We start from the raw sequence: 16,115 nt of genomic DNA, 5'->3' as shown, positions 1-16,115 counted from the left end.
TGTCTCATAGATTTTAGCAGAGTCTTCATGGCTAAAGGCAACCATCAGTGAGTGCCCATTCATTTTAAAGAGAAGTACGAAATTCCTGAAGAGAAAGGCATTCAGATGTGGCCAGAGTGGTCCAAGGGCCGTCATCACTCAGCTCCAACCATCTAAGAAAAGGTTAGAGTTTTATAGGGAGAGGGTTCATGAAAATGTTTTTGGAAGGGACATCATAGAAATAAGAAATGTTGTGTTCCCCTCCACTGTGCCCGGTGAAGGGCTGTAAAAGGGCCAACCATTCACAGGTGAGTTGAATCTTCTGCCGGAAGGAACAGCTGAGATTCCAGCCCCAAACTGAGTGCAGCTGAACCGCAGAAACATGAGACCCCTACCATGCTGCTGTCCAAGCAGAACATGAAAGAGTGCTCGGAAGCGATTGAGATGTGTCTCTCCTGAGGCCGGGAGGCATAGAGCCAGTCGCCTAGAGAGAAGCGATGGGAAATGTCTGTCCTTCCAGAGGCTGAAAGGACTAGGAAACCTGAGTCTTCTTGGGAGCCAAGGATATAAAGGTGGGTAGCCAAGCTTGAGACATCTAGAAAGGGCTTCAACACGAAGGCGCCCAGCTGTGGTCTCCATGAATGTGGTGCCAGGAGCAGCTGCAGAAGGAATTTGACTCAGGGTGCCTCACCGCACCAGGGCATCCTGCAGGCTGGAAATGAAAGAGGACCCTCTGATTAAGGGGCTTGGTTACAGATGCACCTTGAGGAAGGACAAGCTAAATTTCTTCTAGACGCTCAGCCCAGGAGTCCCCTTCCGTCTCACCACAAATCGTGTTTCTAAGGTTTTAAGAATGTCCCCAGCAACAGCAACTGTGATCTACCAGTTGGCTGTTTTTCGGTGTCTCAGGGAGAAATTCTTCCTCTAAATGCCATGAAAACTGTGCCTGGGGTAGGGAATAAGGCTACCAAGTGGCCATTTCCTGCTCCTCATCTTCCTGAGCAAATCAAGGCGAGGGCTCCCTTGCCGGCTGCAGTGGTCAATCCCCATTACAAGAGGAATAGGACTGCTGCGGGGCAGTGGGAGCAGAAATCAGACCTAGAACGTAGGAATGTTCTTCATCTAGTGCAGTGGAAGATTACAGCGACCGATGCAGACAGAGCCGGGAAGAGCTCCCATGCTTCAGAAATAACAATGTGTAACATTCTACTAAGTTAAAAAAGCAAGCAAACAAACAAACAACACTAACCAGTTGACACATTGCTGGCTGAAAGCAAAGGGAATGTGGTTGACTAATGTGAGGAATAAACCAATATCGGCCACAACTTTCTGACCAGAAAAGAGGGGCATATTATTCTGTATCATGGATGTTTATAAATATAAGTGCCATTAATATTGTGTGTGTGTGTTTATTTTAGTTCTTTTCCATCTCCCATGTTCCCTTTTATGTTATATTATATGTGTAGGTAATGTTTTAAAGTAGAACTTATTGCATGGGTGTTTTAGTCAGCATTGTTGAGCAACAATCCCCTGCTAATAAAATCTCAGTGGCAAGCAACAGTAAAGGTTTATTTTCTGTCATGGCTGATGTGGCTCAGTGGATTGAGCACCAGCCTGCGGACTAGAGAGGTCGCCGGTTCGATTCCCAGTCTGGGCACATGCCGGGGTTGTAGGCCAGGTCCCCAGTGGGGGGATGCGAGACAACTGATCAGTCAATGTTTCTCTCCCTATCTCCCTCCTTTCCTATCTCTCTAAAAGTAAATAAATAAAGTCTTTTTTAAAAAGACTTATTTTCTTTTCATACCTCAGCAGGAAATTGCATGTTCCATTCATCCACTCTGGGTTTGGCTGAGCTTGGATCTGGGCCGAGGGTAAGCTCCACTTTTGGTCCTTGAGTCTCTCATCCTTTTTGGGTAAGTGGCTTCTTAAGAATCACTCTTCCATGGCAATATGCAGAGATCAAAGAAGGAAATCCAGTCTTGCAAGCACAATTCAAGTCTAATCATAGCTTTGACCGAAGCAAGTAACAGAACCGAGGCTGAAGCCAAAGGACCGGGAAATACAGAGGAAGTACAGCCTGTCCACATGGAGGCCATCGGAAGAATGCAGATGCATAATAATATTGCTTTGATGAGGTTTACAAGAAAGAGACCAACTTAAATACTACAAAAGCATAATGCATCCAATGCACTCATTGTTTGCATTTCAAGAAAGGGAAATGTCCCTTCTGAATGACTTAAAACTTGAGAAAACTATTATATTATGAACAGTGTTTGTGAGGGCAAGACAGAGAGAACTTAGAAAGACTGAAGCAGGAGGACGAGGAAGAAGGGAAGACCTGTCATATCCCATTGTTTAAACAACGGGAAGGAAGGAGAACGCTAAGATCTCCTCTGCGGTGATGTGGGTAAAGGTTGAATCTATGAAAAAAAGCACAGTCTGAGAAGGCAAAACTAAGAGAAAAGGAAGTGCGGTGAGACAGAAAGGTCTGGTTCTGTCCTAACCAGGTTAACGGGCCTGGCGCGCACTTGACCCAGAAGACCGACTACCTGCTTCCTGTGCTCTCAGGGCTATTGCCACATAGTGTCCGTATTCTAATGGGCAGAACTCCATCTGTAGCATGTATTCACAACAGCATCCTGCCCTAGAATGTTGCCTGTGTTCTTTGGTATCCCAGCTTTCAAAACCCACCTGGGAACTCTTTTGCTGAAACAAATATTGTATGTCAGAAGCAGTGGCTGGGGCAGCAGCTGGGATTCCATGAAGTTCTGATATAGCATTAGCTTCGTAGGGGTCCCCTTCCAGGCATATGCTTCCTGACTCAGGTGAATTTGTCTGTACCATTGGCTTGTCCGTTCCCATCATCAGCTGGCGTCAGTTTATCAACCTCTGATCAAACACAAAGTACCCAGTTACTCCCCTGGACCACTTTCCAGAAAACTGCCTACTCAGTAGAGTCAGAGATAGGTCCTTCCTCCCATTTAGGTGCTCCCTCCTGAACTAAGAACTATTCCATACTCTAGCCAAAATAATCAACTTCAGGTGGTTTAAGGGGTCAATGGGAAAGTCAAAATTTCAAAACTCTCACAACAAAACTGAACCAAGCTGTCCTAAGTTCCTAGGTAACATCGGGTAGTGAGTTCAAAGCTCGTTTCCACTACCTAATCTGTATGTGAACTTGGACACATAACTTAACCTCAGCCTCTGTTCTTCATCTGTAAATGATGAGAACAATTGCATTTAACCCACGGGGTGCATGTGATGCTTCAATGATTTAGTATGTATGTTGCTTGAATGGTGCCTAGCAGGAAGTACTATCAGAGTTACTTACTATCATTCATATTATTGTGTTTATTACATTCTTTCTGTTGTACCAGGATCAGTCTCTTCCTGTTTGTAGAAGGTTGAAGAGAGGAAAGGAAGCAATTCTTTTTTAATTTGTTTTTGTTCTGATGGTTCTACCCTCCATGGTTAAACACACACAGAGGCTCAGCCCCTTTGGTTTCTTTGGTTTCTACATGAACATGGGACTCTCTATCAGGCATCTAATCAGCCTGGGACCTTCAGCTTCATGGCTGGGTACCCAGGCATTCACTGTTCAACTCAACACCTAGTAATGCCCAGTCCTGGCCCTTGGGGTAAATGGGCTCAGCGCTCTCAAATATCCAGCACAAGCTATAACATCAGTTGATATCAAGACTCTCCTACCTGCTGCTTGCTGCACCATGAAGCCCGCTGAGCTGAGATTTCTTCTAGGGCTCCTCATCTTCTTCTTGCAAACTACACCGTTAATGGGTGGTGTTGATCGACTTTCTAAAAGGATATGTGGAGACCTCAAAGGTATGAACTTGAAGCAGAATATAAATTCAAAGACCAATTATGAGCGAGGGAGAAAGTGTTGGGGAAAAATGTTGGTTCAGGGAGTTCCTCCTTTTGGGTCAATACCCACAGACTCTTAGGCCTTTCGCTTGGGACATTACTTACTCTAGGGGTCTTGTAGATGTCTGATGAGAAAACAGAAAGTGGAATACAAATAAGTCTTTTCCAATGGGGCTCTCTTTTGTAGGGTTTCCAAAGACTAGGAGCACTTTGAATTCGGGGTTTCATGGCAAATTTCAAAGATCCCAGACCAACCTAGAGTGCCTACTGAGATGAGAGGATAAGGGGCTGAGACAGAAAACCACTGAGGAATTTTCAATATCTGGGCTCGGGGGACATAGAGAACACTTGGACATGTGGTCCCTGTTTAGAGGGGCGCACAGTATAGATGTGAGATCATGTGTACAGGCTCCGTGCTTCCAGAACATAGGAGGTGGCACAGTCCACACTGTGAGCCAGAGACCTTAAACTCGGACCCTGCCACTTAGCAGAAGTGTGTCCTTGGTTGAGTCACTCAGTCATTCACTATCCCTCAGTCCTGGTTTCCCCGGGGTAAAAAGTAGTTCAGAAAAAATGCCTGCTTCAGGGGGTTCGTGCACAATAAGATTATGTGCGTGATTGTGCCTGAATAGCTGCTTTTACCAGCAAGTAACTTCCAGACTGAGTATGATAAAGAGCAACCTGGGAGCTGCCAGTGCAACCCTATCGTTGGGATTCTTATCAGTAAAAATGGAAGGTGTGCCTCTGGGAAGGCAACGGAGGGAAAACTGACAGGGAATGAAAGCAGGAGCATCACCTTCAAGGCTGTGCATCTTTCTATGCATCCTGTTTTGAGGCACCGTTACCTGAAATTTGGGGCACAGATAGTAGAGTATGTGAAAACTGGAGAGTGGGCATTCTGAATTGTATGTCCTATGTGAGCAGTTAAGAGGAGAGCAAGTCCTGGCCAGGTGGCTCAGGTGGTTGGAGCGTCATCCCATACACCAAAAGGTTTGGGGTTTGATCCGCAGTCAGGGCACATAAGTAGGATGCAGGTTTGATCCTCAGTCAGGGCACTTCTGGGAGGCAACCAGTCCATGTTTCTCTCTCACATCGATGTTTCTCTCTCTCTCTCTCCGTTCCTCTCTCTCTAAAATCAATAAACATATTTTTTTAAGTTTTTTAAGAGGAGAGAAAGATGAAAGTACAGAGAAGCAGGAGATTGTGCTTTCATAAAAATAAATAAAACAAAACAGGAACCTTATTACTTTGAACAAGCTTCTGGCAGAACCTCCTTTTCACTGCTCACTATTTCTTCAAGTCACTGACAGAACCTGGAGTTGTAGTCAACTTTCGTGGCCAAGGGCAACCTTGCCAAGTTATCCTAATTCTAAGAGAAAACAAGGCGTCCTTCAGTGACTTTGAATATGGGACTATTTCCAGGCTCACATGAGGACTTTTTAAGGGCCCATGAAAACAAGATCTCTTGTTTTGTCTTAACAAATTCCCTCTAACTAAATGGGAACCTCTCACGCAGATCCCTGCAAAATGGACCTGAATGTTGGCAGCTGCTTTGAAATCCACTTTAGATATTTCTTCAACAAAACCTCCAAACAGTGCCAAAGTTTTGTCTTCACTGGCTGTAATGGCAACCTTAACAACTACAAGCTTAAAATAGAATGTCAAATAAACTGTGAAGAAGCATACAGGATACCGTAAGGAGTCCAACCTTGTCCTTGGTCCTTGGGGAGAGGAGAAGGAGAGGCTCGGGGACCCCAAGAGAAAGCCCAGTTTGGGAGCAGGAAGAGGGAGAATTGTCTTAATCAAAAGGTTTAACAGTTGGGTTGGACCTCAGGATTGTCTGTCATTTTGCAGTTAGGAAATCAAAAGGCCAGAGAGAAAATAATAGCCACAATTTACTGGATAATTAGCATGTGCCAGACAGTGCACTAAGCAGTTTACATATATTGGTACAAATTAAAGCTAAAAGCATCCTAAGGAGGGTGGGTATTATTATTTTCACGTGACAGATGAGGAAACCAAGCCCAGTGGAGGTATCTAACTGGCCCAAGGTCACAGTATTAAATAGCGTAAGAAGGCTTCTAATCAGATCTGCCAGTTACCCAGGACTCGACCACCTTCTGCGCATAAGGTCACTCAGCCCCTGTCGTTGTGCTCCCAGATTCAGGGACTCTCCGTGGCCATGTGATGTTTTATACAGCTCAGCTAGCTCCCAGCCTGCACTGGACCACCCCCCAGTTGGAGGATCTAGAAGAAGGCCCATGGAGGCCAAGAGGGCTAGGGGAGAGCTGATTCCCAGGACAGGGAGACAGAGAGTGGCCTTAGCAGTCACGCAAAAGCAGAAATTTTGCTTTGTTAGGAGAGGACTCCTAGTGGGCCTTTGCAGCGCGGGGCACAGAGTAAGCGGTGACCGCGGTGTGAGAAAGTGAGAGTGAGAGGTGAACAAAGAGCAGGAGGGGCATTGGGAGCGATGGCATCCTCTGGGCTTCCCCTGAGATAAAAATGACAAATTAATCCAGGGACACTTTCCAAAACCTGAGACAGATCTCTTGTGCTTTGTTCTGCTTTTGTGTTTTGCTTAAACAGGAGCCATTTAAAGCAAGGCGGTAATGTCCTGAGCACTTGATCCACCATCTGAAGACAGACATAAGAAAATTCGGACAAATTTTATGGTCTCGGTAATGTTTCCTTGAAATTCCCGTCTGTTTGTGATTTTCCTGGCTTTAGTTTTGTCTTCCCTGAGAAATAACTGTATGACCATTAAAATGAAATAATCTGTGTGTCAGCCCCTCCTTCTCTGACTGCCCCTCCCCCCGCCTTAACCAGGGTTGGAATATCAGCTGGTCCTGTCCCTGAGCTTCCCTCTCCCTCCCGAGCCACTCCTCACACCTGCACGCAATATTTATGCTTTCAGATGTGACAAGCCAAATAGGGCTGTCTCACCTCCTCTCTGGTGTTGAGCCCATTAGTGAAACCCAAGTACCGAACCTGTTCTCCTTGTTGTCCTTGAAATCAGATTGAGCCATGAACCTCCCACTCACATAAAATGTCCCTGCACTCAAAACTGATTTTTCTTTGTGATGTTTCCTGGTTCGTTTCTACCGAGCCAGGAGCCCCAATTAGTTTAACTAGACCCCTGACTTGATCCCAATTTATGAATAGTTATATTGGGATAGTTTTTAGTACCTCGCTCACTGAACTTTGACTTGGCAATTCTCAGTGCTTCTGGAAAAAGGACCCTCAACTTTAGTCCAGCGACTGTGTTAGCTGACAAGACAATGGTCATCCAAACGCTGGTTGCCGAGTCTTCCAAATACCATGCTACAGCGTTCAGCATGATCTTCCCAGCTATAGGATCGTCCGCTTGACCATTTCATCTCTGAATTTTTTCACCCATCCCTTCCCTGCATCCCTTCTCTGCCCATCTTAATGACAAAATCCAATCTCTCATCTGTGAATCATCAGAGGCATTGTAAACCAGTGAGTCCTAGAACTAGACACACAAGCCTGGTCTCTGTTCAGTCTTCAGAAAAACAGCCCAGGCTGGTGTGGCTCAGTTGGTTGAAGCATTGTCCCGTAAACCAAAAGGTCACGGGTTTGATTCCTGGTCAGGGCACATGCCTGGGTTGAGGGTTCTGTCTAAGTCAGGGCACGTGCAAGAGGCTACCCATCAATGTTTCTCTCCCTCTCTCTCTTCCTTCCTCCCCCTCTCTCTAAAATCAATAACATATCCTCGAATGAGGATTTTTAAAAAGAATAAGAAAGACAATCTCCTAAATTAATACAATTTTCTGCAAAAAATCTGAGTGCTTCAAGATCAGACCCTCATCCAGACAGAGTTTACTAGGAACAAGTGAAGCCCTAATTCTGGCACATTCGAGCTTTGGTGAAGATCTGGAATTACAAGTCACTCCTCAATCCAATCAGCTGCAAGAAACATGTTGCTTGCCCTGAAATGATAGGGACTAGGCTAATTTAACTGGTCTACATAAGTGGAAGTTCTGAGATTTTCCTGTCGTGAGTCACAAAACTGGTGTCCCAGAAGTGGGCAGTCTTTCAGGAACAAAATAACACACTCCCATTTAGCCAGTTTGCTCCCTCTTCCAGCCAACTCCCAGAAGAGCCGAAGTAAAACACAAAAAAGGGGAAAAAAGAAGCCTCTGAGGAAGGAGGGCTGCTACACACAGGTGGGAAGAGGGAATTGGTGCCCGAGGCAGAGGACTGGGCACCCGCGTTGGGAGGATGAGTTGGGTTGAGAGTTTTTGAGTTGAGTTATTCTCCCCACCGCAAAAGCCCGTCTGCCGCTGTCTACTCCTCCATGGTCAAAGCAGTGACAGCCACAAGATGCCACCAAGGTGACTGAGAGAACAGAATGGTGGTTCCAGAGCCCGGCGAGGATAAGAAGTGTGCAAACACAGGCACAACTGGGCCAGCCAAGCAGTTCATGGCTTTTCTTCTTCCTGTACACACCAAGGGGTAGATGACTGAGCCTCGGAGAAAGATTTCCATAGAAAACACACCCGAGGCAGAAATACAGATACATTTTCTGCGTAGGGGGGAAAGAAAGGGGAATAGTGTTGTTTGGGAAGCAGCAAAAGGGTATAAATAAGCTCAGATTGTATCACTGCGGAGTCTATGACTGGAATTTCCCAACACGCACTTTATTTTTTTAATTTAATCTTTATTGTATTTTTTCCATTACCGTTTAGTCCTCTTATATCCCCCTCCCCTCAGCAATCACCACACTGTTGTCCATGTCCATGAGTGCCTTTTTCTTTTTGCTCAGACCTTCCACCCCCTAAACTCTTCACTCCACCAGCTGTCATCTGCTCTCCATCTGTGAGTCTGCCCCCATTTTCCTTGTTCATTCGGTTTGTTCATTAGATTCCACGCATGAATGAAATCATATGGTATTTGTCTTTCTCTGACTGGCTTATTTCACTGAGCATAATGTACTCCATACTGTCAGAAAGGGTAAAATTTTCTTCTTTTTTACAGCTGAGTAGTGTTCCATTGTGTAAATGTCCCACAGTTGTTTTATCCACTCATCTACTGATGGACACTCGGGCTGCTCCCATATCTTGGCAGTTGTAAATAACACTGCAATGAACATAGGGGTGCTTATGTTCTTTCAAATTAGTGTTTTGGGTTCCTTCAGATATATTCCCAGAAGTGGGATCGCTGGGTCAAAGGCAGATCCATTTAAATTTTTTTGAGGTATTTCCATACTGCTTTCCACAGTGGCTGCACCAGTCTGCATTCCCAGCAACAGTGCACAAGGATTCCCCTTTCTCCACATCCTCGCCAGCACTTGTTGTTTGTTGATTTATTAATGCTGGCCATTCTGACAGATGTGAAGTGATATCTTATTTTGATTTTAATTTGCATCTCTGATGGCTAGTGAGGTTGAGCATCTTTTCATATGTCTATTGGCCATCCGTATGTCCTCCTTGGAGAAGTGTCTATTCAAGTCCTTTGGCCATTTTTTAATTGTGCTGTTTGTTTTTTTTGGTGTTGAGTTTTGTAAGTACTTTATAAATTTTAGATATGAACCCCTTATCAGATGTATCAGTGAATATGTTCTCCCATTCTGTGGGCTTTTTATTTTGTTGATGACTTCCTTTGCTGCCAACACCCTCTTTAAGTTAACCAAGAAAAGTACAAGTTAAGAGATTTGGGCTTTGGGCCTTCTCCGCACTGCCTCCTCCCACCCCCCATCCATCCACCACATACACAATCTAAGGAAAAACAGCTCATATATCCACAGACAAATGATCACAAACCAAATTCACCATGAACATGTTAACAAAGAGAAACGACAAGCTAAATAACTGATATGAAGTAACCCAGAATTTATTAAAGAGAGAAATGAATAGGCATAACATTCTCAACCAGATTATTAGAGTGGACTTTGGTATATAAAAACGGGAGCCTATATTAACATAGAAGAACCAAAAAAATACAGAGTTTGGAAAATATAGTAGATTACCTAATCACATAATAACTGAGGTAAATATAAAGGATACAGCCAAAGTATGAATTAGTGGTGGTAGAAGAGGAAGTTGAGAAGCCCTCAGAAAACATCAGAAAAGAATTTTAAATTTTTAAATATAAGAATTAGGGTAGGGGGAGGTGGCAGAGGAGGAAGCCCCAGAAATCTGTCCCCCATGTAGACAGCAATGACACTGACAGAATCTATCTGGCATAACTGTTTCAGAGCTCCGGATGCCATCAAAGGCTTGCAAGTTCCAGGAGAAGACTGGGCAGTGACCACAGTTAATTTGGTCAGTCTTGCTCTAGCGCAGTAGCAGCTACACCCTTCCCACCCCCGGCCACAGGGCGAACACCTGTGCACGTGTTCCTGGAGCAGCAGGTTGGGGTGTCCAGGATGGGCGAAAAGGATCCTGGGCTCTGATCAGTGGTTGCTGCTTCCAATCACAGAGTGCCCACAAAGAAGCACCTCCCCTTATAGTGGCAAGCCCCTCCTCCTCAGGCTAAAGTAACTTCCAAGAATTTAAAAGGCCAGTGCTCCTTTTCCCCTCTCTTTTTTCATTTTTCTCCTTTTCTCCTTCTGGGAGCTAGATGTCAAAGACTGGGACATTCGAAAACTGCCTATATGAGGAAAGTTACAAAATAACCACGCATCTCCAGAAAAAGACTCAGAAAAGATGTGAGACCTTAAGTTTACATTTCAGGCTGCTATGCAAAGAAACTCACAAAAATAATAATGAAATAAAACAGCATACACCAGGTGAAGGGAGAAAATCTGATTTCCAGAACTGCCACCATTATCACATTTAAATGTCCAACATTCATCCACAGAAAAAAAAATTACAAGGCATACAAAGGGATACAAAAGTAAATAAAATAAAGATAATAAATCAACAGAAATTGTCCCTGACAAAGATCTGAGGGCAGATCTGCTAGACAAAGATTTTAAAGCAACTGTCTAATTAATCAGATACAATTAATTAAGCAATATATAAATAAATAAAAGGACAACTTTCATAAGTGTTAACAATGACAGGTACACAATGGTGTAAGAATATAGAAAAGAGGGTGTGACCTCATCAGGGAAGCCACAGAAAGGTTCACAGAAGAAATGACAACTGAGCCAGAACCTGGTGGATGACGCCGAGGGCTGGTAAGCTAAGGGAAGAAAAGTCCAGGCCGACAGAAGGCCATCTACAAACCCCTGGGGTTGAAGGGAAAGAGAAGGGCATAAGAGGCTAAGATAAATTCCATAAGGTAGGGTGGAAGTGTTACCGAAGGGACCCAGGGTGGGGCACAAATTACCAGATGGACCCCCTTCTCCCAGGGTGCCCCTGTACTACATCTGCCTTGTCCACTGCCAGGGAATTATAGCTCTCCATGTCAGAGACTGGTGAAAAGGAAAGGAATTATTTATTCAGAAGTTATACAGACTTAAGAGTAATGACAATGTCTTCATTAAAATCCCAAAGTCCCTTAAACACACACAGTTCTTCCTTCCCATCTCTGCCCAGTCCAGGGTACTGTATCTCAGGAAAAGGAATAGAAATCTGTGGCTCAGGTAGCTCCCAGTTCTTCCCAGTAATCTGTGCTTGGCTGGCAGGCCTCCCTTGGTTCCCAGAGCCATCAGCTGTGTCGCCAGGATCTCCAGTTCTCAATCCAAACCCGAGTGGCACCTTCTCATGGCCCACCAGTGAGAGTCCTTTCACCCCCTTCCTTCCCACAACGTCTCTCCTGCATTCTTCCCAACTGCTAAGAGAGAGCTCTGCATCGCTGCTTCATCTTGCTCTCTGGCTTCCTAAGCTCCATGGCAAAGGGAGCACCCAAAGCCACGTGGTTCCCCCTACCAAGACCATGTGGTTCTCCCTTTCTTGCCAAAGCCACGTGGTCCCCTTGCATGGCTGCCACTCTGGGGTTTAAATCCCAGCCCAGTCTTCTTCTGCATCCCCATTTCCAACTCCTCCCACAATTGGATACACCTGCCAGCATTCCCGTATTTTTACAGCTTTTCTGGGCTGCCATAGTAAATCTGGGCAGGTGTGGCCCCATGGTGTGGAGCGAATCATCTCCAAGCTCTCACGCAGGCGCAGGCACAGGCGCTGTAACCAGGGGGTGCTACCTCCCAATTACCTCCTGGGTGGAGTAACTCCCATCTCCCTGGCTCAAAGCATGGCCACAGCTATTTAACTTATCCATAAAACTGGTTAAAAGTTTAGATATGTTAAATGACCATTCCTAAGGTTATTTGAAAAACTGTTGCTATGCAAAACAACTCTCAATGGCCCTGCTCTATGTGTCCCATCCCCCAGCTCAGATTTGTGGGGGTGAGGACATCCCACACTTTTAATATTTCCTGGACACCCTGAGTTCTGGACCCCATTACAAATCCCTCTTTGGGAGGGGGCAGCCCTTGCTGCACCCTGTTACAGAAGTGTAGAAGGGAGCTTTGAGCAAAACGAGATGGCTCTACAGACGGGAAAACAAGGTAAGTGAATATACAGGCATTCATGTAGTTTCCTTCTTTTTGTGCTGGGAAGTAAACTTCCAAAATGGTTAGGGTCAATGTAATACTATTTACTAAGATGACTTACAGGGCATTTAGTAAGTCCATTAAGGTTGGTACGGACAAAGATAGAATGGACAAAAAAAGCAAGCGTAATGGAGTGATGAAAAAGTGCTAGAGTTGGATAGTGGTGATGTTTGCACAGCAATGTAAATGTACTTAATTCACTACACTGTACAATTCAAAGTGGTTAAAATGGTAAAATTTATGTTATATGTATTGTATCACAATTTTTTTAAAGCTTAGGTTCATTATAACACTACACATGTAACAAATGTCCCAAATGATCTACTATGGGGACCTGCTATAGAATGGTAATTAATTGATGCCACAGCAAACAGAACACTTACAAGTTGGAAATCTGAGGTTAAACTTGTGCGCAGCTTCCATGTCTAAGACTGTGGTTAGGGTTAGCATGAGTCTGGTGGGCTGCTTAAGCACGAAGATGGTGACATTTACCGAGTGCCGTATCTGGTTCATTTGATCATTAGGAGTATCTTCTATATTGAGGATCCTTAATGAACACGAATAGTCTCATGTTGTGGGTCCATTTATTCAACAAATGATTACTGCCATTCCACGATTACGTGTTGTAATAGGAGTTCCGTTCATGTTTCCCTTCTCTAACGCCAGTTCTCACCGATTTTCTGATCTTACTCATTCCACTACCCCTGCCGCGCAGGCTGAGAGACAAGGACAGACATCTCCTCGGGCTCCGCCCACTGGGAAAACGTCCTCTCCCCACTGCCCCTGAGGACCATGGAGCTGTACATGTCGACGCAGTTCATTTCCAATTGGTCCTGACACGTGTCACAGGAGGATTGTGCGAACCAGATAATTGTTTCACCTTTAGGCAACTGGTCTTCAGGGATTTGGGAAGAAGCCGTGAGTGTGGATTCAGGTCTACAGCAATACAACACAACAACATACAGGGTCTGGCAGAAGGAACGCCTGCTTGAGTGTGGTCGGTCGGGTAATAGCATGGGTGGAATAATGTGTACTTTTAATTTGAACATTTCACCTAAAATGTCATGCGGTGTGCTTGAGTGTGATATTGTTATGTTACAGAATTACATGCTTATAATTTTGTAAATAAAAGATTTTGTAATTAAAAAAGTGGGCATATTATTTGCGCCAGACCCTGTCTTTCATAGGCTGAGAGTATCATTTGCCCGCTCATAAAATTCACTTGTGCCTTTGGGGCCTTCTCCCTCCCGCCTGGTCTCATGCGTATTTCTTCCTTGTTTGGATGGACTGTTAAAGGGTTCACTAGGTATTCCAAGTTTTTCTCAAGCGTCTTTCTTTCCTAGGCTTTCACCCAAGCAGGAAATTAATGGTCCTCACTGTTTCCCACCCTGTAACATTTTCACCCAATGTCTTCAACCCCACATGCTGGAACGGAACATCTCATCTCGTCTCCCTGGAAACCTTCAGTCGGGAACAGTCACTCCCACGCTCCCACAGGACCCTACAGGAACTTAAGGAGCCCAACATTCAAATAATAGTGTTATCAGGCAGCCTTTCTTCTGAATGCTCAAGGGGAGACCACACAGCATCCAGCACTCCGGAACATACTTATTCCTCCATCATCGCCTAAGGCCTCTCCCAGTCAGCCCGGCCACCGCTGAGCCTTGTCGGAACAGGGACGAGGGAGCTGGCCGTCAGAAGCAAAGATGTTGACCCCGTTGGAAACACAGAACCGGAACCTTCAGTTTCCTTTTACTCCAGTCTCTGGCCCTGACCTTTTTCTACGTGGTTGAGAATGTACTCCAGTCATTCACAGACACTTAGCCTCTACCCATTGACTATTAAATCAGGTTTCAAGCCCTTCATACAATTGCATTAGGAAGGACTTAAAAAAAGGAATCCTGACTCATTCAGCTCCCTCTAACAAAGCATGACCTAGCACAACAGGGAAACTAAGCAAATGTATGGTAATTACCTTATCAATGGGGAACAGAATCCTGATTATAAATATGCAAAAAAAATGTAAAGGTTATCAGAGGTTTTAAAATATAAGTCTAACCTTTTTCAAAACTAACGTTCCACCTGTATCCATATTGAGGTTACTTAGATTTGTTGCCACATAGAATGTATATTATTAATCATATGGAAATGAGGACTCATATTATGTAACAGAATTGGGGTAATCTATGCAGACAAGGTGGAATTGTGTAACTCTTTTTCGTTTATAGTGTCCAAATACAAAATAATCATTGATTTCCTTAGCAAAAAGAAAATATTCTGGCACCAATCTGAAGTTAAAATTAAGACTTGCCCAAAGTAAAAATCAAGAGCCCTGAACACTGATGGCCTGGACTCCCGGATGCCCACTCACGTACACCCGCCGCCAGTCCTCCCACCTAGGACTGGCTCCTGCCTACACGTAGAGCAGAGAAAGGGAACCAGCGCTGGGAGTTCAGTCCATGGAGGGAGAGTTCTGCAAAAAAAGGGGGTGAGGGAGGTGCTATTACCAGATGGAGGAAATAATGCTGAGCCCACAAAACCAAAAATATTCACTACATTTCACCCCTTGACTCTTTAACTTGTTTTCCATTTTTAAACCTTTTAAAGGCTGTTGATTAACAGAGCCAAAAGCATTCACCCACGAACCAAAAAGATTCAATTAAAAGTCCCACTTACTGCCTCAACTAGCTTCAGGGGTAGGGTCTCACAGATGAACTCCCTTCTCTGTTAGCACTGACTGAATCCCGCTAGTAAATTCTCCAGCCAGTGTATGAAATAGGCAGTTTCTACACCAACCAACCTATCTTACATAAAACAGCAGGTAAAATTGGAAAGAGGGAATTTTGTTAAATTTTCCAACACAAGCAAGGGACAATAGGTAAGATATGTGTGCTACACCATACGAGGCTGCAGCCAGTTTTAATAAGATCCCCCCTGCAAATATATCCCACGTTCCCCATCTTTGGCCAGGAGCTCCGTTTAACTAGTCTCTTTATACATCGGGTAACCCGAATGAACGTTGGAGACAGAAGAAACACGAGCTCACCGTGGGACTTCTGGGTAGGCTTTAACCTTTCCATCTTTCAGGCTCTCTAACTTCCGTGTCTTGTTCTCTAACTTCTGTGAAAGCTGACCGATTAGGATGACAATTAGGATGGCAATTAGGATGGCAATTAGGATGACGATTAGGATGATGATTAGGATGACGTATAAATACATGCTCTGGGGCGTCAGAGTCCCTTCAGTGAAGCATTAAGCATAACCACCCTGTGGTCAGATTCACTCATTTCAGATGAAAACATAACCTTTCTTTTTCTGCTTTTCCAAGAGAATTTCCACTGGGGCCATAAGAGTGGATTGAGAAGTCGGTGACAACACAGTGAAAAGAGGCAGAGCGAGGAGTGAACTGTGCGGGCCAGGAGATTGCCTGGCCCAGTGCAGACGGCTTGCTCTCTTAATGCTCTGCCACTGGGCACAGGGGTGCCTCGAGCATTTCTCCAGAATTATTAGTTTTCTACCAGACAGAGCAGAAGAGGCAAGAGCAGAAAAATAAATGACTAAAGGAAAGTTAATGACCCTCAAGGTTTTCCACCTCACATCTCTTTCATCTAAAGCTTTACGCTCTGTGCCTTCCACTGAAATAGAACAACGCACTTTCTCTCCCCTAGAGACGTGGGGTGCAGGACATTCTCTGCCATATTTACATATGACAGCAGAGACACTTCGTGCAGAACAT

This window comes from Desmodus rotundus, chromosome 6, assembly GCF_022682495.2.
Source record: "Desmodus rotundus isolate HL8 chromosome 6, HLdesRot8A.1, whole genome shotgun sequence".
Taxonomy (NCBI): domain Eukaryota; kingdom Metazoa; phylum Chordata; class Mammalia; order Chiroptera; family Phyllostomidae; genus Desmodus; species Desmodus rotundus.
Note: the sequence above shows the minus strand (reverse complement) of the source record.